The sequence below is a fragment of the Triticum aestivum genome, chromosome 3D, assembly GCF_018294505.1.
Source record: "Triticum aestivum cultivar Chinese Spring chromosome 3D, IWGSC CS RefSeq v2.1, whole genome shotgun sequence".
In the NCBI taxonomy this organism is placed as follows: domain Eukaryota; kingdom Viridiplantae; phylum Streptophyta; class Magnoliopsida; order Poales; family Poaceae; genus Triticum; species Triticum aestivum.
The window spans coordinates 225,284,727-225,309,612 of NC_057802.1; positions in this window are offsets into that span (position 1 = coordinate 225,284,727).

Below are 24,886 nucleotides of genomic sequence, written 5' to 3' on the forward strand. Positions count from 1 at the left end.
GTAAGCAACCTCCGAAGTTTACTGCAGTAAACTTGAACATGCACTGGTGATCAACAGGAACTTGATTGGAGCCAAAGAGTTTGTCTGGGGTGATTAGCTTAGGAAGGACTATAATCCTGGAGAGTTTGAGGAGATTTGGATCAAGATTTAATGTAGTTTCTTTGCAACTGACCAAAATGGTCCAGAAACTTGATCAGGAAGGTGCACTCACCTGGAGTATCAAATTGAGCTGAAATTTTGCAAGGCATTATGATTTGATCATATAAAGATGCTGTAAAAGTTTCATACCAATTGGATTCACCAAAATGGTACTTGCTTCACAAACATCCTTGCTGACCAGAAACTTGCAATAATTTTAGAGAAATATTGGCTAAGTGAAATGGTGCCAAATTTGGTGGAGAGATGTTATTAGGGTAGGAGCACAATCTGGTAATTTCTCAGAATTAATGAAGGAATACATTATACTTGCTTCACAACCTGAAAATATTAGCAGAATCAAAGATTTGATGTTGTGCTCACATAGATGATAGGATGGAGCTGAAATTTGGAGGGGTGTGCTAATATGAGCACATGAAGTAGTGTGAAAAAATTCAAACCATTAGGATAAACCTAGCTAGTACTTCCTTCACAATGACTTTTGTCTGGCACAAAGTTTGAAAAATTGCTGAGGAAGATTCGCAAGGCAAATAAAGTTGAATTTTGGCATGAGGCAATGATTTGGACATAAGAAAATGCCCAAAATGTTTGGGAGAAATTAGGAAAGGATAGGTGGCACTTCCTTCAAAGAAAGCCACACTGGACAGAAATGAAGAATAAGTATTGGGGAATTATTCTTGGGCTAGGTCAGGAAAGTTTGGGCATATTTGAGCAATATATGACCCTATGGAAGTATGAGAACTAGTTGGGGATTTTTGGATGGACATAAATATATGTTGCCTCACAACCTAGGGAAGACAGGGTTATTCCTTTAATAGAAAAAGGAATATTCCCTAGAAAAAAGATTTTAGGGTTTGGTCAAGGATTGAAGTGACATGATCTTGGCAAGGTTTTGAGAATGACGAGCCACTTGGGAGGGGGAATGAAGATGATTTCCCAGGTGGCAAGGCCATAGAACCACTCCAAAAAGAAAAAAAGAGCAAAAACCAAATAAATCAAAGGAAAAAAGAAAAGGGCCAAAAGCTAGGCTGTTACAACTCTTACCCCCATAAAGAAATCTCATCCTCGAGATTTGGTTGCTCAGGGAACAAGTATGACTCGAGGACACCCTTTCCAACTCGGGTATCCTTTTTCCTTTATTTATTGTTCCCCCAAGAATTTCAGATGATCAACACACCTTGCTCTGGGTGGTTTGCTTCACCTTTCCCCAAATTATATCAGATTATTGCTCATGTACCAATTCCTCTTGCTGACATTGATTCTCTCATATCTGAAGTGATATCCAATGGATCTGAGCATAAATTTTCTTTTGGTCATGAAAACCTTTTTACTTCTGTCATGGGGTTGCTTCAAATAAATACAGGCCTTCTGGTTTCAATAAATGTTGAGAACTAATCATGGCCGTCTTCTGACGGGATTTGACTGCTCATAAGTGGTACTGATTTATTTTGATTTATTCCTTTGGCTCGAGCATGAGATATGTACCAAAGATTTGACTATCTTTTTGTCGTGAGCAATATAACGGGGCATGGAGTTATAGTTGTGTCATACCTCAAATATTTGCATGTTGAGACTGGCCTGACAAGGGGCCGACGGACAAATGCCTTTCCTGCCAGACTAACCGTGTACTTGATTCCGTCGGTGAGTATACCGGGTCTGAGCTGATTGTTTGGCTTTTGACTTTCTCATCTTGTCGGTATACCTATTTGGATTTTCCACATTAACCATTCCAAGCGGGTCCGCGGGATATGAATTCCATGTAAAACAGAGGAGGCCGCTGAGAGTATGCCTTTGTGGATCCATATGGAATTACGACCTCCAACTGATTTGGGTATCCGGACCCTGTTGGTCGTGCAAAAATCATCATACCTTGGCTGTCAGTCTCACCCTTTAACGGTGATGATTATCTTTGTTAGGATACCTTACTGAAATAACTTGGCCACACCTGTCCTTGATTCTTCGTATGACCAGGGACATGATTAGTGCAATATTTTTGACATTATCCCTTGTGCCTGTTTTCCGACCTGGGCCCGCACACATATGACATATACCGGGGTTTGTAGCTGTACGGAGCTCATTGTTGAGGCCAATCGTACAAGAAGGTGACAAGGTTTTAGGACACCTCCTTGTCAGTTGCGGGAATAATGACCTTGATAACCAGTGTCAAGACTGTTGATTCGGTGATGTCATCCCCAGATCTTGTCGATTCTTGTAATTCATGAGATGTATCTCTCCTTATTTTCATTTGTCTGACTCATGAGGTTGTGGGATCTTTACTTTCCTTACGTATATCTGCTGTATCCTTGCCGCATCTCGTATGAGTGACTGATGTGACTAGGGATGCATGCTCACCATATATAAGAATCATATGCAACCAAACACTTGATTTCTAAAGAAGACACACGCCCTGACGGATTTGTGCTTCCGACAAAAATGTTGCGAGTCTGGTTCTTGAGCGGTACTGCCATACATTGGCAACTCATCATATAACCTCTGAGGATGGTGTAATAGTATGATACTGACGCAGACTGAATGGCTTACGAGAGGAGCCATCCAAGTAGCTTGCTGAGGAAGACTTGGTAACTTCTGCTCAAATCTTTTGTCTAGGTATAGTGCAGAGGAAGGCTCTATAGCTTACACACGAAGCTTGGTCTGATTATTATGCTGGAGAAGACTGAGTTCCGTACTTGAGAAGCTTCTCCTCGGTTTCCCTTGTAGAGAAAAATTCATTTCCGTCTGTCAGAAGCTTTTACCGAGGTATCTTGCTGAGAAAGACTTGGTATCTTGGACCGGAAATTGTTCACATATCATGCTTTGACTGAAAATATACTGTTGATCTTGTACCTGACATGTTGTGCTGCTGACTTGATCATTACTGCTGTGAGGATTTTGTACTGATGTAGACTTGAGTTATCAGTACTGTTGTGAGGAGTGCACACTAATGCGAAATTGATTATCAGCCTCAAAATCAGATATTCCCCATTTCACTGCAGTCGGCTGAGAATTCCAATCTGTTTAGCTGAGTTTCCCAATATTTGAACTCCTTGTTGATTCTTCTGGTCCGGTGTAGGTTGAGGAGCAACTTCCTTAGGGGGGAAATTAATGTAACACCGGGGCCCAAAAAGAAAGAAACAAAAGAAAACTCAACTAAACAAAAGCACACAACAACAATCAATACACACTCAAGCAAAGTCACATAGTACTGCTAGTCACACAATATGTATGCCTACTTAAGCACACAAATCTCGCGGGATCTCCGGTTCTACGATCTAGCATGTTGTGACGATGTGCAGGAGGACGAATAAATGTGTGGAAGAATTGGTGTAAACAGCGCTACACCAAGTGCTAGCTTAGCCAGGTAGCAACCTGGACTAGCTCGGAGGCGAGGACGCACTCGGTAATTAGGTAGTGGGATACGGAGGTCGCAACCACATTATTATCAAGTGGACGGAAAATCCATACTTGTCCAAGAAATAGGATAGTGGGGAGAACCTGAGGCTGCTGACATTACCCTTTCTTGATAACTAAGATCATTAAGGGTTGCCAACATGACAAAATGAAAGAGCGATTCGGGATAGAAGCATGTCCATCACCGAAACGATAGGCGGGGCTAAAAGGAGGATATCGGCGAGATACCTGAGCACCATTTTTACAAACAGTGTCGGGATCACTTGGCATCACTCTACTGAGACAGAAATGACACCAAACACCGAAGAACGAGCAAGAAAAGAAAACTGGAGAAATGCAAAGGCTGAGCTGTAGTGGATCCGAACCGATGCCAGCTACACTCACCAGATAAACCGTTAGCAACAAATACTAAGGCTATATGCATGCTATGAAACAATCAAATGGAGCAACCAAATGCAATAAACAAGCCAGACTTTAAACTACTGATTTCCACCGGTTTCTACCGCTCGCGCTGACTAGGGCGTCCTATAGCTAGACCTGCTCTGATACCAAGCCTGTGGCTCCCCGGCTCAGAGAAACCGGAACGCCCCATATTCCAGCCCAGAGATCGAGATGAAGTCTTCTGGAATACAACACTACTTAGCATAGATCAAATCAGCTCTTTATTACAATCTATTTCGGTACAAGGGTTTCATCGGCACGGCGACACTATGCCTAACGCAGTTGCTCTATGCAAGCAGCAGAACAACTTGAAGCAGTAGAAAAACTTCTAGCAGCGGAACAACGACGACGGTGGTGAACTCCACTCCACAGGGTCTCTGGCTGGAACGCTTATCCTAGCTCGCAAACAAGGAATCCACGGCAACAAGCAATCAAATCTGGCATGACCTGCAAACTGGCATGACACGCCAGGTCAGTACATTGAACGTACTTGCAAGCTCAGAATAACCAGAAGTATTCAAGACAAACAACGTCATGCCAATTACAGGTTAAGCAGGAATTATCATGAGATCATCAGGATAACATGGCATGAACAACATGAACATGATACAGCTACAACAATATGAGCATGGCATGAACATATAAATCTGACGATACTAGCATGCAACATGATGACACTATATGCACCACTTATTCTGCTCGGGTTACATCGTAACCATCACGTGCATCACTTACCAACCTCGGACATCACACGATCATCTCAGGATCAATTCAAGCTTGGTATAAACAATACCGTAGTAATCATTAAATGACCACAAGGAGCTTGATCTTCACCCACAATTCTCACACAACATCACGAATATCCAACAACTCGGTATCCTTGATACCACGATGATCATTCATGGATCACAAACGGAACCACTCTTGGCTCAATGGGTTACCTCGTAACCAAGCGGCGATCATTCACGGATCACATAACCAACTTATCTCATCATCGAACTGGGGTTGTTATTAAGCACATTATTATTATTACTGTTGACCCATAGTGTGAGCAACTATGAGCTGGTCCCTTATCTGCGGGCGTGGCTATCGATAGATTTAATATACTCTGTAGAGGTAGCACATTGTACCCACACCACGGAACACATGGCCTCGCGCTCCCATTCGGGTGGACCAACGGCGTTCCAACAAAACCGTCCTACTGCCATGACACTCTCCCGGCCACTCCGAGTCATTCCCCACTGGGCTAAGTCCTGGGTGGCCCCGTGCCTACCAATGGCACCAACGGCCATCGTCGTGGCAACACAAAAACGGCCCCAAACGGGGACAAGCCTGCTAAAACAACTACGGGCACACAAGGCTTATGTCCGCCTACCTGATTAGGGTAGCGCGCGCCCATAACCTTCCCTTGTGGGAGGCACCAGCGAGAGGCACGACAATAGACCCAGTTAGGACCCTCCCATAAAGGCAAGTGTGGTTGCACTGGTCAGCTCGATATGGTGGCACCATGACTCAGCCAACAGTTGTTCAAGTTCAATTAAGTCCGGTTAAACTTGAATGCAATAAGCTGAGCCATATTAAAATAACATGATGCAACTACAATGCATGAGCATGGATCAACATAAGCAGGGAAGTGCAACATAATCATCGAGCATAAGCATAATGAAATATTAACCAAATGAGCATGGCAAACTGCTGAGTATGACATTACACATGAGCATGTCATGACCACTAGCATCATAAATAAATACCATGCAAGAACTCATCCAGAATACTACCAAGTAAGCATATAACCAACTGGATACAATGTAACATGCATAGCTACGGCACTCGATAACAGATCATAAACATGCATCCGAAAGAACACACTGCTACTACTACCAAGCATGACATATAACAATAATACTAGTAATAATTGCAAGATAACAAGATGCAGAAGAGCATAGCATGAAAGCGAACACAGATCTGTAAGCATCACCGAAACAATGATAACCGTATCAAAACCAGCAAAAATTTATTAAACAATCAAGTTGAAAACCATGGCTACTACATGACTATCATGCAAGTGGATGTTGTGGCTTGCCTGGGGTGGAAGAAATCACTGGGAGAAACTGCGAGAAGCTTGCGGAAAGAATCATCGGAAAACGTTCTCTCTCGGAGGGGCCTGATTTAGTGAAAGGGAAAATGGTCATTTTCAGAATGTTAACACATGGTGAAAATGGTACCAACAGAACGGGCTCGACGAAACTAAGACGTGGGCTTTTGATTCACCTCAGATGGAATTGCGAGCAAAAAGTTATAACCCAACGAAGTTCAGGGACCAATCTGTTAAAATAACTCTACAAATAGGCCCCTGAGCTGAAAACAGAAAACGCATTCTCAGAAAATACGTCTTCATAACGGAGAAAGCGCATTTCTGGCAAAATAGAATATGCTTTCTGAAAGCAAACAGGTACTCTGTGGGTTGGCGCTTCCACTTATCCACGTCATCAGAGGCGGGGCCGAGGCTTATCTCGCTGCCAGGTGGGTCCCACTCCTTTCTCTCTTTCCTCCCGCTCCTCCTCTTCTTCCCCCCGACGCAGGCGCAGAACAGAGGGAGGGGCTCCGGCGCTGACCTCGCGGCTCCGGCCAACTCCGGCCAATGGGAGGCCACCGGCGAGCATGGCGCGGCCCACCGCATCCATCCAGGGGGAAAACGAGCCCCAGGGAGGAGTTGGGAGGCGGCGACGGGTGGTGGAAAGAGGAGGCAGAGGCAGCGGTGGTGTTCAGGGCCCGCCCCTAGAGGGGCTCCGACGAGGGGGCAAGGGCACGGGAAGAGTCGCCGGAGTGTGGGCAAGGCAATGGTGGTGGCTAGAGGTGGAGGAGGGCTCATCTTCGGGCTAATTTAGCCAGAGGGGAGTGACGGCCATGGTTGCCAACAGAGGCGAAGAGGGCTTCCCGAGCTCGGGCTAGTGGCTAGGCGGGACCAGAGGAGTGAGGGGAGGCGAGTGGTGTGCTCAGGAGGCCGCGAGGAGGGCTATAAATAGCCGGGGCGAGGGCACGGGCTCGGGTGCCGCCGCGGGAGTTCGGCCAACGCTATGGCGACAGGCAGCAATCACGGGAGGGTGCGCGAACGCGACGAGAGGGGGTGCGGACGAGCTACAGAGGTGCACAACGCAGGAGGGGCCGAAGGGAAGCAGAGGAAGTGGGCGCACGGCGACGAGTGCTAACGGAGAGGCTTACAGAGGGGGAGATGGCTCCAGGAGGACGGCGACGACATCGTGAAGCTGTTGGACATGCTCACGAGTGTGAAGACGATGAGAGGGGGAGGGGCCCGAGAAAGAAGCCATCAGCTTGCGTCCATGGCATGCCAGATACGTGGTCACCGCGTGAGCTGGAGAGGAGAAGGTGCCAAAGGCTGCAAAATTATGTCTAGGGGTTAGTCCTTCCAGGGAAGGTTGCAATTGCGGTGGTAGGCCGGTGAAAAATGCTCTGGTTAAATGGTAAGCAACCTCTGAAGTTTACCGCAGTAAACTTGAACGTGCACTAGTGATCAACAAGAACTTGATTGGAGCCAAAGAGTTTCTCTCGGTGATTAGCTTAGGAAGGACTATAATCCTGCAGAGTTTGAGGGGATTTGGATCAAGATTTAATGTAGTTGCTTTGCAACTGACCAAAATGGTCCAAAAACTTGATCAGGAAGGTGCACTCACCTGGATTGTCAAATTGAGCTGAAATTGGCAAGGCATTATGATTTGATCATATAAAGATGATGTAAAAGTTTCATACCAATTGGATTCACCAAAATGGTACTTGCTTCACAAACATCCTTGCTGACCATTTAGAGAAATATTGGCTAAGTGAAATGGTGCCAAATTTAGTGAAGCAATAAAAATTATACTAGCTTCACAACCTGAAAATAATAGCAGAATCAAACATTTGATTCTTTGCTCACATAGATGATAGGATGGAGCTGAAATTTGGAGGGGTGTGCTAATATGAGCACATGAAGTAGTGTGCAACATTTCAACTCGTTAGGATAAACCTAGCTAGTACTTCCTTCACAAAGCCTTCTGTTTGGCAGTAAGTTTGAAAAATTGCTGAGGAAGATTGTCTAGGCAAATAAAGTTGAATTTTGGCATGAGGCAATGATTTGGACATAAGAAAAGGCCCAAAATGTTTGGGAGCAATCAGGAAAGGATAGGTGGCAGTTCCTTCATAGAAAGCCACACTAGACAGAAATGAAGAATAATTTTTGGGGAATTATTCTTGGGCTAGGACACGAAAGTTTGGGCATATTTGTGCAATATATGACCCTATGGAATTATGATAATTATTTGGGGATTTTTGGATGGACATAATATAGCTTGCCTCACAACCTAGGGCAGACAAGGTTATTCCTTTAATAGAAAAAGGAATATTCCTTAGAAAAAGATTTTAGGGTTTGGTCAAGGATTGAAGTGACATGATCTTGGCAAGGTTTCGAGAATGATGAGCCACTTGGGAGGGGGAATGTGGATGATTTCCCAGGTGGCAAGGCCACAGAACCACTCCAAAAAGAAAAATAGAGCAAAAACCAAATAAATCAAAGGAAAAAGAAAAGGGCCAAAAGCCAGGCTGTTACAACACTTCACTATGACTTGGGCCTAGGGGAAGGCATTGGGAAGTAATAAGTAGATGATGGGTTGCTAGAGTGACAGAAGCTTAAACCCTAGTTTATGCGTTGCTTCGCAAGGGCCTTATTATGATCCACATGTTTCATGCTATGGTTAGATTTATCTTAATTCTTCTTTCGTAGTTGCAGATGCTTGCGAGAGGGGTTAGTCATAAGTGGGAGGCTTGTCCAAGTAAGGACAGCACCCAAGCACCGTTCCACCCACATATCAAATTATCAAAGCAACGTATGCGAATCATATGAGCATGATGAAAACTATCTTTATATAAGAGTTCGTCTAGGCTTATCCTTTGCTACAAAAAGGATTGGGCCACCTTGCTGCACCTTTGTTACACTTGTTACTTGTTACCTGTTACCTGTTACGAATTATCTTACCACAAAACTATCTGTTACCGATAATTTCAGTGCGTGCAGAAAATACCTTGCTGAAAACCGCCTGTCATTTCCTTCTGCTCCTTGATGGGTTCGACAATCTTACTTATCGAAAGGACTATGATTGATCCTCTATACTTGTGGGTCATCAAGACTCCTTTCTGGCACCGTTGCCAGGGAGTGAAGCGCTTTTGGTAAGTGGAATTTGGTAAGGAAAATATTACATTACGTGCTGAAATTTACTGTCACTTGTCTCTATGGAAAGTCATCCTTTGAGGGGCTTGTTCAGGGTATCTTCACATGGATCGGAAGAGCAAAGATTTTCTCCTCAACCTACTGCACCTACTGAAAATATTTATTATGAAATTCCTCCGGGTATGATAGAGAAATTGCTAGCTATTCCGTATGCAGGAGATGGAACACTACATCCCGATTCGCATCTAATCTAGGTGGATGAAGTTTGTGGATTATTTAAGCTTGCAGGTTTTCCCGAGGATAAATTTAAGAAGAATGTCTTCCCTTTGTCTTTGAAGGGAAATTCATTGACATGGTATAGGCTATGTGATTATATTGGAGCTTGGAATTACAACCGATTGAAATTGGAATTTCATCAAAAGTTTTATCCTATGCATCCAGTTCATCGTGATCGGAATTATATATATAATTTTTGGCTTCGTGAAGGAAAAAGTATTGCTCAAGCTTGGGGGAGGCTTAAGTCAATGTTATATTGATGCCCCAATCATGAGCTCTGAAGAGAAATTATTATTCAGAATTTTTATGCTCGGCTTTCTCATAATGATCAATCCATGCTCGATACTTCTTGTAGTGGTTCTTTTATGAAGGAGACTATTGAATTCAAATGGGATCTCTTGGAAAGAATTAAACGCAACTCTGAAGATTAGGAGCTCAACGATGGTAAGGAGTCAGGTATAAACCTAAGGATTTATTATGTTAAATCTTTTATGGATATCGACGCTTTTCGTGAATTTAGCACTAAATATGGACTTTATTCTGAGATAGTAGCTTCTTTCTGTGAATCATTTGCTACTCATGTTGATCTTCCTCAGGAAAAGTTATTTAAGGATCAGCCTCCCACTGAAGTAATAATAGTAGAACACATTAAAGCTGAGGAAGAAACCATTACTTATAATGTTGATCCAGTTATTCCTACTGCTTATATTCAGAAACCACCTTTTTCTGTTAGGATAAAAGAACGTGCTAAAGCTTCAGCTGTAGTTCGTAAGAGTTATATTAGAACACCTACACCCCCTGAACAAATTAAAGTTGAACCTAGTATTGCTATGGTTATATATCTCTTGGTCGATAATATTGATGGGCATGCTATTTATTTCTGTGATGAAGCTGCTAGAATTGCTAAACCCGATGAAAAAGATAAACATAGACCTGTTGTTGGCATGTAAGTTGTCTTTGTTAAAATAGGAGATCGTTGTTATCATGGCTTATGTGATTTGGGTGCTAGTGTGAGTGCAATCCCTTTTACTTTATATCAAGAAATTATGAACGATATTGCACCTACTGAAATAGAAGATATTGATGTTACTATTTAGCTTGCCAATAGAGATACTATCTCAACATTGGGAACGTTAATGATGTTGAAGTCTTGCGTGGGAAAATAAAATACCCTACTGATTTTCTAGTTCTTGGTTCCCCACAAGATGATTTTTGCCCCATTATATTTGGTAGACCTTTCTTAAACACTGTTAATGCTAAGATAGATTGTGAGAAAGAAACTGTGAGTGTGAGTTTCGGGGATGTGTCTCATGGGTTTAATTTCTGCATATTTCATAGACAACCTCTTGATAAAGAACTCCCTAATAAAGATGAAATTATTGGTCTTGCTTCTATTGTCGTGTCTCCTACTGATCCTTTAGAACAATATTTGCTAGACCATAAAAGTGACATGTTCATTGTATCCCTAAGAAGGGATGTATTACTGTTGTTCCTAATGATAAAAATGAATTGATTCCGCAAAGAATTGTTACAGGTTATAGAATGGTAATTGATTTTAGAAAATCAAATAAAGCTACTACGATCATTATCCTCTTCCATTCATTGACCAAATGCTAGAAAGACTATCAAAACATACATATTTTTGCTTTCTAGATGGTTATTCTGGTTTTCCCCAAATACATGTGTCACAAGAGGATCAAATACTTTTACATGCCCTTTTGTACCTTTGCTTATAGACGTATGCCTTTTGGTTTATGCAATGCACCTGCCAACTTTCAAAGATGTATGACTGCTATATTCTCTGACTTTTGTGAAAAGTTTTTGAGGTTTTCATGGATGACTTATCCGTTTACAGAACTTCTTTTGATGATTGGTTATGCAACCTTGATCGAGTTTTGCAGAGATGTGAAGAAACTAATCTTGTCTTTAACTGGGAAAAGTACCACTTTATGGTTAATGAAGGTATTGTCTTGGGGCATAAAATCTCCGAAAGAGGTATTGAAGTTGTTAAAGCTAAAGTTGATGCTATTGAAAAAATTCCCGGGTCCTAAAGATATGAAAGGTATAAGAAGTTTCCTTGGTCATGCTGGTTTCTATAGGAGATTTATTAAAGCCTTCTCTAAACTTTCTAGGCCTCTTACTAATCTCTTGCAAAAAGAGGTTCCATTTGTTTTATATGATGATTGTGTAGAAGCATTTGAAATCCTTAAGAAAGCCTTAATTTCTGCACCTATTGTCCAACCAGCTGATTGGAACCTTCCCTTTGAAATAATGTGTGACGCTAGTGATTATGTTGTTGGTGCTGTTCTAGGACAAAGAGTTGATAAGATATTAAGTTTTATACATTATGCTAGTAAACCTCAAGATGGTGCTAAAAGAAATTATGCTACCACTACTGGAAAATCAGCTTCTTTGCCGTCCGCCATGGCGGACGGCAAAGGCATAGATCACGGACGGCAAACTGTCCGGATGAATGCCTGCCAGCAAAGGCCTTCTTTGTCGTTCGTTTCTTAGAAACGGACGGCAAAGGATTACGTCCTCCGCCATCCGAGGCCAGCAGACGGCAAAGGTAGCTGACGGCGGTGCGGTGGCGTGAGAGCCATTAGGGGGTTAACGGCGCTCTTTGCCGTCTGCCAGTGGACGACAAAGAGTCAAAGATCTTTGCCGCCCGCTGGCGGACGGCAAAGAGCCCAGCTAGGCAGCACTGGGAAGCTGCCACATGTCCAGATATGCCGTCCGCCAGCAGACGGCAAAGAGGTTTGAATCATTGCCATCTGCTGGCAGACGGCATAGCTGGTCACTTTGTCGTCCGCCAGCAGACGGCAAAATGACCAAATAGGCAGCCAGTGTTCCCAGTTTGTACAGGTGACTGCCACGTGTCCTCTATGCCGTCTGCTGGCGGACGGCAAAGCTCTTTGTCGTCTGCTAGCCGACGGCAAAGAGGCTATATATCACCTGTTTTTATTTAAATCCCATTAATTAGACATGGTTTCAAACATAGATATACATGCATACATATCCAACATATCCAACAGCATGTCCAATAACATATTTCATGCAATCCAACAACATAGTTCAACAAAGTCCAACATATCCATATATACATAACCAGAAACAAGTTTCCAACTAGACATACATATCCAAACAAGTTTTCGTAAACAACAAGGAAGCACCACAAGAATAGTACACTCCATGAATCCAAGCTTCCTCATGTAAAGCAAATCTGCAAATTGGGAAAGATGAAAGTTAGAAGAAGAAGAAGACTAGTTAGAAGAAGAAGAAGAAGACTAGTTAGAAGAAGAAGAAGATTTTTTTCTTCTCTTTCTTTTTCTCCTCTCCTCTTCTTTATCTTCTTCTTCAAACTAAGTTAGGTAAAAATGTCATTTTATTGCTAAGCTAGGTAAAAATGCTAAGTGTAGGTCATTTTAGAGCTAAGGTAGGTAAATAGGTCATTTTGGAGCTTAGTAAGGTTATTATGTCATTTTCGAGGAAAATAAGATAAGTCTATATCATTTTGGAGCTAACAAAGATTATCATGCCATTTTTTACCTAAGTATGCTAAGTATGTCATAAATGAACTGAATAAGCTAAGTATAGCTTAAATTTTTATCTAACTTAGGTAATTATGCCATTTAGGAGGAAAATAAGCTAAGTATCTATTTGTAAAGCAAAACACTAGAGAAAACTTACCCTCATCACAACAAATGTGATGAAGATCGCAACTAAGGTAACAATTGATCCAACGGCATAATGAAAAGCCTCATTATCAATGGCATATTTTCTAATCTTCTTAAGCTTCAGGCGCATTGCATCCATCTTCAAGCGCATTGCATTCATCTTCATCTTGTGATCATCGATGGCATCGACACCATACAACTCCAATGTCATCTTCTCTTCTTCAATTCTTTTAAATTTTTCTTTCAAATACTCATTTACTTTTTCAACTAAATTTAACTTCTCGACAAGAGGGTCCGTTTCAAATTCCGGTTCACATACCTCCTAGATTAAAATATCTCTATGTCAACTTGATGGCCATAATTTGCATAAATGCGAAATGCAACAAATAGTTATGAAAGAGAATTTACCACATCCGAATCATAAAGCGGGCGAGGGCCGACCGGGACGGAAATCAAGACCATGGCACTATGTATAAGAAACAATAATACAAAGTAAGAAAATTATAAATACCAACTATATAAATCATACAATCATACAAATAACTATATAAATGAAGTACAACATAGAAATTTGAATACCTAATAATCATTATCGGTAATGACGTGCTCGTCTTCATCATTAATAAAAGCATCATCATCACTATCGGTAATGACGTGCTCATCATCATCATTAATAAATGCATCATCATATGAAAGGCCACCTTTACGTAATCGTTCAAACATTGATAGGTCATCTGCAGCAGTAACTTCTTCTTCTTCCGGCTCTTCTTGTTCCAGCTCAGGGGTGAAGTCGGATTCACTATCGTTGTCTACTTCAATGTTCTGGGGTGGAGTAGAGCGGTTCTTGAAACTTTTTTTGGAAAGACGTGTTTCTTGGAAGAATTCTCCTTTGTCATATGTGTCTTGGTTAATGTGAGGTTCATAATCCTTTTCATTGGGGGGAGGTGGTCTAACACGTGGCGGCACTTCATAAACGACGTCCCAACCACTGAGATTTGGATCACTTTGACAGGCCCACGGTAGATAGAAAACTTGGGTTGCCTGTTGAGCCGTAATATAGACATCGGGAACATCCAAATGGGTGCTTTGTTTGATTTCGACTAGCCCTATATGTTCATGAGTCCTTCTAGTCTCCCTCGGCTGGAACCAATAACATCTGAAGACTACGACGTTTGGTGGGTTTTCACCATAGAATTCAAGTTCATAAATTGCTTCAACTCTTCCATAATACTCGATACCTCCTTCGCCGATAGCAGAGACACAACAATTTGTAGACTTTCGGTCGGCCATAGATAGCTCTTTGCCATAGGTACGAAAGCGATACCCGTTGATGTCGTATTTGTCAAATGAACGGACCTTATAGTCAAAACCATTAGCTACTTGTCTCAATTCGGCATCCATAATCTCTGAATTAGCGTACAAGTTTAATACGAAAGGATTGTTGCATTAGTCGTAAATTAGCCAAAGAAAAAAGGGTCTAATGGTCATTACCGTTTTATTGAACCAAGAGATGAAACCGGTAAATTCGGCTCCTTGTTTTGCCAGAATCTCATACTCTTTGACGGCATCCTTTTGGATCACCGCTCCATACGAGAATATGGCGACGCATCAACTGCATCAAAAAACCAGGAATAAGACAAGTTCAAAGGAATTAAAAGTTGTGAAACAATGTACCGAGATCTTACTCGATGTACGGCCGCACTTCTTTTAGGTTGTTGAAGAGATACAGCGAAATGGTCCGCCATTCTTCAACATCCAACCTTACTGGTTTCCAACCACCGGCTGGTGCAAGATTCCCTTTGAATAAGTTGAGGTTGGATTGACCCTTTTGAGGTTCGTCAGCATTGTATCAAGGCTTCGGATTATGCAAATGACGATTTTTGGCTTCGTAGTGTGCGGTCATGAAGTTTGCCGCCTCTTTAGTGATGAATGCCTCCGCCATCGATGCTTCTATTCTACGTTTATTTTTACATTTTGCTCGAAGCGTCTTCTGCATCCTCTCAGTTGAGTAGCACCAACGATTTTATACGCCCCCCCCAATCGTGCCTCGGTCGGAGATGCAAAATCAAGTGTTGCATTGGATTAAAGAAGCTTGGCGAAAAGATCTTCTCTAACTTGCATATCAACTCCGGCGCCAACTGTTCCATTTCTTCTAGGAGGCCAGGCGATAGTTCTTTCGCACAAAGAACACGGAAGAAATAGCTCAGCTCTACCCGTACTAGCCATTCATCCTCAGGGATGAAGCCACGCAACATCACCGGCATTATCCGCTTAATCCATATGTGCCAATCATGACTTTTTAGACCAAATATTTTCAATTTTTGAAGACTCGCCCCTCTCTTTAGATTTTTTGCATACCCATCGGGGAACATCAACTGCATTTTCACCCACAAAATAATTTCCTTCATAACTGGCCTTCCAAGATTGAACGATGCCTTTCGCTTCGTCCAGTTGATCCCCTTTCCTTTCGGTTCTTTCATGTTTTGTAACATTCTGTCACATAGCTCCTCTTGATCGACTCTAGCCTTAGTATTATCCTTTGATTTCCCCTCTATGCCGAACAATTTACCAAAAATGGCTTCGGCGATATTCTTTTCAGTGTGCATCACGTCGATGTTGTGTTGGCAAAGGAGGTCTTTGAAGTAAGGTAGATCCCAGAAGCATGTCTTGGGAGTCCAGGCATGTTCCTTATTATACCCCTTGAAATACCCTGGACGCTTTGGATCTGGCTCGAGAGCGTTTAACTGATCTAGGGTCTATTGGCCTGTCAACGCAGGTGGTGCAGAGTGTTTGACAACTCTACCTTTGATGAAGTTCTTCATGTCTTTCCTGAACTTATGGCCAGGATGTAGAAACGGTCTATGCAAGTCGAAGCAACTATACTTGCGCCCTGCCGTCAGCCAACGAAACTCAAGAGCTCCCTTGCATGTGGGGCACGGGAACCTTCCATGCACACACCAGCCAACGAATAGCGCATACGCCGGCAAGTCATGCGTCGAGTACATGTACCAGGCACGCATTATGAAGTTCTATTTGCTAAAGGCGTCGTATGTCTTGAACCCATTATCCCAAGCTTCTTGCAATTCGTCCTTAAGCGGCTGCATGTACACATTCATATTCTTCCCCGGATAGTTGGGCCCTGGAATTATCAACGTCAGGAAAATATTCTTTCGTTGCATAATCTGCCCGGGGGGGGAGATTGAGTGGAATGACAAACACGGGCCAACAGCTGTATGGGGCTGCCATCTGACCAAACACACTGAACCCATCTGTGCTGACGGCGACTCGAGGATGCCTTGGATCTGCCGTTTTTTCCTTATGTAATGCATCGAAGCGCTTCCACGCTTCACCATCCGATGTGTGCACCATCATCACATTCCCATCTGTATCTAGTTCGGTTCTTTTGCCCGTTTTGTGCCATGTCATCTGTCTGGCCGTCTCTTCGACCATGAAAAGACGTTGAAGTCTTGGTACGATTGGCATATACGAAAGAACATTAACGGCTATTTTGGTCTGCGTCTTCTCACCCATATCGTTGTCTACCACAACATACCTGGAAGAATTGCAAATGGGACAATAGTTCAAGTCCTCATACTAAAGCCTAAATAAGACACATCCTTTCTCACAGGCATGTATCTTCTCATAGGGCACCTTAAGAGCACGGAGGATTTTGTCTGACTGGTACAGGTTTGGAGGTAGCACATGGCCTTTGCGTAGAAATCGTCCGAATACTGTCATCATCGCGTCGTAGCATTCTCTGCCCCAAGTTGAATTGAGCCTTCAAAGCCATTATTTGTGAGATGGAATCCAGCTGACAAAGCTCAGTGTGATTGTGGAGAGGACGTTTTGAGGACTCCAACATTTCAGTGAAGGCCTTTGCAGATTCCTCCATCTCTTCGTCCGAGTCCCGAGCATCATCAAAGTCTTGCACCATGTCTGCGGTCCCGGTACCATGCTCGTCGGTGCGACGATGAACCTCGGCTCTGGCACATTGGGCAGACTCACCATGTAATGTCCAGACCGTGTAACCAGGCGTAAAACCAAACTTCTGCAGGTCTTTACTCATTTCAAGCTCGTCCCTCTTTTTATAGTTGTCGCAACGGGCATAGGGGCACCAGCTAAATTCCTGGCCATTTGCAAATGCGGCTCTAACAAACCCCTTGGTTTTTGTTAACCATTCCTCGGTCCAAACTTTCTAACTAGTGTAACCGGTGTACATCCATGCACGATCACTCATATTGACTTCCTACTGGACACACAAGAAATATATACATAATTAAGCAAACCATATCCATCAGTTAATGGAGTTTGTTAGTTTTATTACGTCCATGCAACCTACACGCTAATAGGTAAAGATAGGTCCTAATCCCACCTGAGTATGTGTAGATCGGGTTCGTTTTCCCATGCTCTGCTCCGGATCCGACGCAAAATTTCGGCAGCACCTCCCCGCTGTTCTCCTGATACATGTCTCGGCAATAAGCAGAGAGAATGTGTACCCGGAGAACAACAGGGAGGCACTGACGAAATTCTGCATCGGATCCGGAGCTGAGCATATGGGAAAATGAACCCAATCTACACATACTCGGGCTGTCCATGGATAACGTTGGACAATTCGAAAGAATCATGATTATAAACATGCAAATGCATGCATATTTATAGATGTAACCCTTTCGAACGGGAGACGCATAGTGGTTACGCATACTGATGATTGACACCTATAGCTAGCAAGTTTCATCGGCACGAAGATCGGAACAAAGCAAATGAAGGGGGGGAGGAGATGTCATTTGTGATCACCAACGAACGGAGGGGCGGAGCTCGTCGAACACTAGACCCTCGCAGCGATGAAATACCTGCATATTTAAAACTAAAGACGAGTAACATAGCAAGTATTCAACACCGACGGCCACATGTACCTCGCACTGACGATACTTGCTATTTACGGTACCATCAACACCGAGGAACCCTCTAACCCGCTTGTCCCCTGGTAAACTAAATAGCAACTACCATCGGTGCAAGGTACATGAGGCGGTCGGCGTTGAACACTAGATCCACATCCCACAAGTGAAGCCGGCGCCCAGCGTCCCACAACAATAGTTCTGGTGGCCGATGACGGTCGAACACCTTGGCGAATTTGTCTGGCAGCCTCTGCGATGAGGATTAAAGCCAAGTTTTGAAATTTCAAACAACCAAACCGACTTCAGTTCGTTTGGGTGTTTCAAGTTTCAACACTTAGCTTTCAATCGTCATCTCTGAGGCTGCCAGAAAAATTTGCAATGGTGTTCGACCGCCATCGACGCCGGGAACTGTTGCTGCTGGACGCAGGACCCCTGTGTCACTTGCGAGACGTGGATGTAGTATTCGACACCGATGGCCACATGTACCTCGCACTGACGATACTTGCTATTTAGGGTACCATCGACACCGAGGAACCCTCTTTTTCTTCTTCCTCTTCTTCTTTCTCTTTTTTCCTTTTCTTCTTCTTCTTCTCCTTTTTCCTCTTCTTAAACCTACCACTAACCTAAACCTAAAAACTCAAAACTACACCTAAACCTAGCACTAACCTAAACCTAAAAACTCAAAACTACACCTAATTAAACCTAGCACTAACTTAAAACAAATCAAGAAAATAGAGAATAAAAAAACAGGAAAAAAACAGAAAAAAATTACCTCTTGCTCTAGCGAGGTCGGCCGGTTGGGCTTGGCGGCGCAGGGGCCGCGGGGAGGAGGACGGCAGCGGGGCGGGGCGGCGCAGGGACCTCGGGGAGGGGTGCGGCACTGGGGCGGCCCGGCGCAGACCACTCCGGCGACGGGGCGGCGCGGCGGGGCGACGGGGCGGGGATGGCCGGCGGCAGCGACAGAGGAGGGAGGCGGGCGCACGGGAGGGAGGGAGAGAGAGAAAGAGAGAGAGGGGGGAGACGGCTCGGCCCGTTAAGTGGGCCTTCTTTGCCGTCTGTTAGCAGACGGCAACGAGGGCCACCGTTAGGGCTGGCCCACGTCTCCTCTTTTCCGTCCGCAAGCAGACGGCAAAGGACTAATATTGTCGTCTGCTAGCGAACGGCAAAAAATCTGACCTAGCCACGCCGTGCCCTATGGGGCCCACCTAGCTCTTTGCCGTCTGCCTTATAGCTCTTTGCCATCAGCTTGCCGATGACAAAGAAGCAGCTAACGGCAAATAGCATTTTTGCCATCTGCCCTTTCTTTGTCGTCCGCTTTTGGGAAGCGGATGGTAAAGAGGCTCTTTGCCGTCAGCTGGCGGACGGCAAAGACCTGGCGGACGGCAAAGAAGCTAATTCCAGTAGTGTACTACTGAAAAAGAATTTTTAGTAGTTGTATTTGCTTGTGACAACTTCAGATCTTATATTGTTGTTCTAAAGTAACTGTTCACATTGATCATGCTGCTATTAAATATCTTGTGGAAAAGAAAGATGGTAAACCTAGACTCATTAGGTGGGTTCTCTTGCTACAAGAATTTGATTTACATATTATTGATAGAAAGAGAGCTGAGAACCCCGTAGCAGGAACATGTCTAGGTTAGAAAATATTCTTGATGACCCACTACCTATTGATGATAGATTTCCTGATGAACAATTAGCTGTTATAAATGCTTCTCGCAATACTCCATGGTATGCATACTATGCTTATTACATTGTTGCTAAATTTATACCACCTAGTTTTACATACCAACAAAAGAAAAAAAATTCAATGATTTAAGACATTACTTTTGGGATGACCCACACCTTTATAAAGAAGGAGTAGATGGTGTTATAAGATGTTGTGTACCTGAGCATGAACGGCAACAGATCCAATGGAAGTGTCACTCTGAGGCCTACGGAGGACACCATGCTGGAGATAGAACTGCACACAAGCTATTGTAATCTGGTTTTTATTGGCCTACTCTTTCTCAAGATGCTCGTAAGTTTGTCTTGTCTTGCGATGAATGTCAAATGATTGGTAACATTAGTAGACGTCAGGAAATGCCTATGAATTATTCACTTGTCATTGAACAATTTGATGTTTGGGGATTTGATTATATGCGACCTTTTCCTTCCTCCAATGGGTATACAAATATTTTGGTTGTTGTTGATTATGTTACTAAGTGGGTAGAAGCTATTGCAACTAGTAGTGCTGATCATAACACCCCCGTTAAAATGCTTAAAGAGGTTATTTTCCCGAGGTTTGGAGTCCATAGACATTGAATGACTGATGGTGGTTCACATGTTATCCATGGTGATTTCTGCAAAATACTTGCTAAGTATGATGTTAACCATATAATTTCATCTCTATATCATCCTCAGTCTAGTGGTCAAGTAGAATTAAGTAATAGAGAAATAAAATTGATCCTGCAATTGACTGTTAGTAGATCCAAGAAGAATTGGTCTAAGAAACTTGATGATGCACTATGGGCTTATAGAACTTCTTATAAAAATCCTATGGGTATGTCTCCATATAAAATGGTATATGGAAAAGCATGTCAGTTACCCCTTGAACTAGAACATAGCTTATTGGGAAATTAAAGAGCTCAACTGTGATCTCAAACTTGCCGGTGAGAAGAGGTTATTTGACATTATCTGACTTGATGAATGGAGAACCCAAGCCTATCAAAATGCCAAACTGTTCAAAGAAATAGTTAAAAGATGGCATGACAAAAGGATACAAAAGCATGAATTTCATGTAGGTGGCCATGTCTTGCTATACAATTCCCGTTTAAGATTTATTGCAGGAAAACTTCTCTCTAAATGGGAAGGGCCTTACATTGTCGAAGAAGTTTATCGTTTCGGTGACATCAATATCAACAACGCCGAGGGCAATAACCCGAAGGTGTTAAAAGGGCAAAGAATCAAACATTATATCTCAGGCACTCCCATAAATGTTTAAACCAATATTATAAATACCGTAACACCGGAGGAGTACATAAGGGAAACTTTCTAGAAGGCTCCAGAACGCTTAAAAGGAATAGTTATGTGATACGGTAAGCAAACTGAATCCAAAAGTGTTCCAATGGCAATTTTACTCCGTTTTGGAATATTTAAAAAATTAGAAAAATAAGAAGTAGTCTGAATAGAGCACGAGGACGCGAGAAGCCAAGGGGGCGCCTACCCCCTAGGCGCGCCTCCCAGGCTTGTGGCCACCTCGTGTGCCCTCCGGACTCCGTTTTCTCCCAGAATACTTCTTTTCCACGGTAAAAATTCATTATATAATCTCCCGAAGGTTTTGACCACCGTATCATGGCAATATGCTCTGTTCTTGTTTCATGTTGTTTTCCTGGCAGATCTGAAAATATGACGTCTCAAGATTCAGAGGGAGAGAGTTATGCCATTGATTATATCACAAAGCCAAAGGTCTATGGGGAGGAGGATCATTGCGCTTGGACTATGGACGAGGAAGAATACTTCGACATGGAGAAAACTAGGGATGACAACTCCGAGGAAGATGAAGATCCGTAGCTCAACCTGGGGATATGCATGTGGAGTTCAAGAATTTAAGCCTTCCTAAGGTCCAATCTATTCCACCTCGTGTTCTGCAGGACAGCAAGGCGGCATTATGCAAAAAGATACTAAAGCTTGAGCTCGATAATGATGATCTAAGGGAGGAAAATTTTAGCCTCAGACGCAAGCTAGAGAAGAAGAATGCTACAACCCCATCATCATCACCTCCGAAGAAGGAGACTTGAGTACATAGGTATGCGCAATCCCCTTGGCTTGTGCCAAGCTTGGGGGAGGCGCCCCGGTATTGTCGGTGCAACAAACCTTGGCATGTGTTGCTTGCTACCTCTTCAGCTTGTGTTGGTTTTTCCCTTGAAGAGGAAAGGGTGATGCAGCAAAGTAGAGTAAGTATTACCCTCAGTTTTGAGAACCAAGGTATAAATCCAGCAGGAGACAACACACAAGCCACCAAATACCTGCACAAACTAACACCAACTTTCACCCATTGCGATAAAGGGGTTGTCAATCCCTTCACGGTTATTTTCAAAGTGAGATCTGATATAGATGGATAAACGGTAAAGTAATATTTTTTGTATTCTTGGTCTATGGAACGGAAAGTAAAAGATCGCAAAGAAAGTAAATAGGAAACTAAAATTGTAGATCGGAAACTTATATGATGGAAAGTAGACCCGGGGCCCATAGTTTTCAGTAGAGGCTTCTCTCAAGATAGTAAATATTATGGTGGGTGAACAAATTACTGCCAAGCAATTGATAGAAAAGCGCAAAGTTATGAAGATATCTAAGGCAATGATCACGAATTTAGGCATCACGTCTGTATCAAGTAGACCGACTCCCGCCTGCATCTACTACTATTACTCCACACATCGACCGACTCCTGCCTGCATCTAGAGTATTAAGTTCATAGAACAGAGTAACACATTAATTAAGATGACAGGATGTAGCGGGATAAACTCAAGCAATATGATGAAAACCCCATCTTGTTATCCTCGATGGCAACAATACAATACGTGTCAGTTCCCCTTCTGTCACTAGGATCGAGCACCGCAAGATTGAACCCAAAGCTAAGCATTCTCCCATTGCAAGAAAAACCAATCTAGTTGGCCAAACCAAATCGACAGTTCGAAGAGACTTGCAAAGATATCAAATCATGCATATATGAATTCAGAGGAGATTCAAATAGTATTCATAGATAAGCTGATCATAATGCCACAATTCATCGGATCTCGGCAAACACACCGCAAAAAGGTATTACATCGAATAGATCTCCAAGAACCTCGAGGAGAAGTTTGTATTGAGAATCAAAGAGAGAGAAGAAGACATCTAGCTACTAGGTATGGATCCGTAGGTCTGTGGTAAACTACTCATGCTTCATTGAAGAGGCAATGGTGTTGATGTAGAAGCCCTCCGTGATCGAATCCCCCTCCGGCAGGACGCCGAAAAAGGCCCCTAGATGGGATCTCACGGCTACAGAAGGTTGCGGCGCCGAAAAAGTGGTTTCGTGGCTTTCCTGGAAGGTTTTGGGATATTTCAGAATATATAGGCGGAAGAAATAGGTTGGTGGAGTCAGGAGGGGCCCACAAGAGTTGGGGCACGCCCTACCCCCCTGGGCGTGCCTCCCGACCTTGTGGCCGCCTCATGGCTTTCCTGACGTGCACTCCAAGCCCTGTGGATGTCTTCTGGTCCAAGAAAAATCATCACGAAAGTTTCATTCCGTTTGGTATTCCTTTTCCACGAAACTCTAAAACAAGGAAAAAACAGGAACTGGCACTGGGCTCTAGGTTAATAGGTTAGTCCCAAAAATCATATAAAATAGCATATTAATGCATATAAAACTTCCAAAACAGATAATATAATAGCATGGAACAATCAAAAATTATAGATATGTTGGAGACGTATCAAGCATCCCCAAGCTTAATTCCTGCTCGTGCTCGAGTAGGTAAATGATAAAAATAGAATTTTTGATGTGGAATGCTACCTAACATATTTGTCCATCTAATTCTCTTTATTGTGGCCCGAATGTTCAGATCCATATGATTCAAAACAAAAGTTTAATATTGACATAAAAACCATAATACTTCAAGCATACTAACGAAATAATTATGTCTTCTCAAAATATCATGGCCAAAGAAAGCTTATCCCTACAAAATCATATAGTCTGGATATGCTCCATCTTCGTCACACAAAATATTTAAGTCATGCACAACCCCGATGACAAGCCAAGCAATTGTTTCATACTTTTAAAGTTCTCAAACTTTTTCAACTTTCACACAATACAAGAGCATCAGCCATGGACATAGCACTATAGGTGGTATAGACGGTTGTTGTGGAGAAGACAAAAAGAAGGAGATAGTCTCACATCAACTGGGCGTATCAACGGGCTATGGAGATACCCATCAACAGATATCAATGTGAGTGAGTATGGATTGTCATGCAACGGATGCACTAGAGCTATAAGTTTATGAAAGCTCAAAACAAAAACTAAGTGGGTGTGCATCCAACTCGCTTGCTCACGAACACCTAGGGCAATTTGAGGAAGCACATTATTGGAATATACAAGCCAGGTTCTATAATGAAAATTCCCACTAGTATATGAAAGTGATATCATAGGAGACTCTCTATCATGAAGATCATGGTCCTACTTTGTAGCACAAGTGTGGTAAAAGGATTGTAACATTGCCCCTTCTCTCTTTTCACTCATTTTTTCTTTTTTTTATTTGGGCCTTCTCTCATTTTTTGGGCCTCTTTTTTTCGTCCGGAGTCTTATGCCGACTTGTGGGGGAATCATAGTCTCACTCATCCTTTCCTCACATGGGACAATGCTCTAATAATGAAGATCATCACACTTTTATTTACTTACAACTCAAGAATTACAACTCGATACTTAGAACAAAATATGACTCTATATGAATGCCTCCGGCAGTGTGCCGGGATGTGCAATAAATCAAGAGTGACATGTATCAAAGAATTATGAACGGTGGCCTTTCCACAAATATGATGTCAACTACATGATCATGCAAAGCATTATGACAATAATGGAACGTGTCCTATAAACGGAATGGTGGAAAGTTCCATGGCAATATATCTCGGTATGGCTATGGAAATGCTACAATAGGTAGGTAAGATGGCTGTTTGGAGGAAGGTATATGTTGGGTTTGTGGTACCGCAAAAGTTGCGCGGTACTAGAGAGGCTAGCAATGGCGGAAAGGTGAGAGTGCGTATAATCCATGGACTCAACATTAGTCATAAAGAACTCACATACTTAT